Genomic DNA, 1,942 nt, shown 5'->3' on the forward strand with positions numbered 1-1,942 from the left:
ATTTTTAAAACAGAGCCCAACAGCCATTTCTAAACTGGGGCCGCTCACACAAACCATGCTTCTAGCAGAAGCCTCAGCTAAGCTGCCTCCTTGCACTGTGCTCCTGCCATGGGGCCAGCCCTTATGAAGGAGTTCCTGGAGTTGTATTTCAACCCATAGGGCTAAGACTTTCCCTGTCCAATCGTAGCCATGCAGCTACATCCTCATTAGCATCTTCACCATCCAAACAGAGAAGCTCCATTACGACCAATCAGGACAGTGCTTTTGGGACCAAACTGTGAGGATTTGGAGCCCGCATTTGCATGAAAATGGGCCAATCAGGGACTGGGCACAGGGACTTCTCTCTATATAAGTCAGCCCCTCTCTGGCTCAGAAAGTGCAATCTCCCTTTCCATCAAAGAATGAAGACTGAGTTTCCCAGGCTGAAGCTGAAACACTCGGAGCAGAACAGGCAGAGTCGAGTGGACCAGACCAGAGCAGAGCAGAGCAGAACAGAGCAGAGCAGAGCTGTCTAGCCAGAGGGGCCTCATCTCAGGACCACTCACCCCAGGGCAGCCTCAGAGCCATGCTGTTTCATAATTGAGCTGTAACACTATTGAGTTGTTCCACAGCCATGCTGTTCTCACAGCTGTGCTGTATCACAATTGAGCTGTTTGCACTAATAAAGTTCCTTCTTCAATAGATTATCTATTTCACAGTATTATTAAGAATAAATTAAATTTTGTCATTTTTTCCAACTTGTCTGATCTTAAGAATTAGTGGAAATACAAAAACTACAGATTATGGATACTAGCTCACACCTATTGTATCAGTCTCCAGTGGACACTCTGAGGAAACTATTTTTATGAAGCTCCCTCAGATGATGCTTAGGTTCGAACAAGTATGGAGAATACTGAGATAATTGTGCGTCCCCAAAATTCCAAAATTGAGGCCCTAATACTCAATGTGATAGTGTTTGGAGATGAGGTCTTTGGGAGATGATTGGGTTTAGATAAGGTCATGAGGGTGAAGCCCTCATGATGGGATTAGTGTCCTTAGTAGAAGAGGAGGGGACACCAGAGTATGTGTGCTCTCTCCCCACAACCCCACCATCATGTAAGGACACAGCAAGTAGGGGGAAGGCGGCCGTCTGCAAGCCAGAAAGAGAGCCCTCACCAGTATCCAACCATGCCAGCACTCTGTCTCCAAAAACTATAAGAATTTTCTGTTGTTTAAGCCACCAGTCTGTTTTCTTTTCAAACGGCAGCCGGAGCTGACTAAGACACAACGTATACAAGGATTAATACAATCCAGGAAAATTGGGAAGTGTTTACCACATGGTAACTATCCTTACTATGCGAATGCAAATTTCACATTACTCCAATGAAACTTTACACCTACAGAGAGCCAGGGAAAACTGCCGTCTGTAATTCTGCAGTATTTCAAGGGAAAAGATTCAGATTGGGAAGCAAAGAAAATGGACAGGGCAGAAAGATGGAGTAGACACACTTTTCCTTATTCCTCCCATGAAGTACACCTAAGTACCTAAATCACAGGACAATCCCCCAAACAAAGAATTGTCTGGCCCAAAATGTCAATAGGGCAGTGGTTGAGAAATGCTGGTTTAAATCAACCTCCTCCTACAGCCTTCCCTAGGTAACATTGATCTTTGGGTACCTATGTCTCCAAGAAAGCTTAAAACAAGGTTATGCATTTCCTGAGTTTTTCCCTAGCATGTTATTTTGCCTCCCCTAACAGGCCTTGTCTTAGGCCATTTGGGCTGCTGTAACAAAACACCACGGACTGTGTAGCTTATGAGCAACAAATTTATTTCTCACAGTTCTGGAGGCTGGGAAGGCCAAGATCAAGGCACCAGCATGGTCGAGTTCTGATGGAGGCCCTCTTCCTGGCTCACAGCCTACACCTTCCAGCTCTTTGTCAAGATAGAAAGGGCAAGGGAGCT

At 45.4% G+C, this 1,942-nt stretch overlaps 1 protein-coding gene across 3 annotated transcripts in view; it reads right to left on the minus strand.

Annotated features, from left to right (window-relative positions):
• The window catches only part of NSMCE2 (NSE2 SUMO ligase component of SMC5/6 complex), a 228,874-nt gene that overhangs the window by 217,144 nt on the left and 9,788 nt on the right, over nt 1-1,942 (minus strand). The window lies entirely within an intron of this gene.

Source organism: Hipposideros armiger, unplaced genomic scaffold (assembly GCF_001890085.2).
Source record: "Hipposideros armiger isolate ML-2016 unplaced genomic scaffold, ASM189008v1 scaffold_78, whole genome shotgun sequence".
In the NCBI taxonomy this organism is placed as follows: domain Eukaryota; kingdom Metazoa; phylum Chordata; class Mammalia; order Chiroptera; family Hipposideridae; genus Hipposideros; species Hipposideros armiger.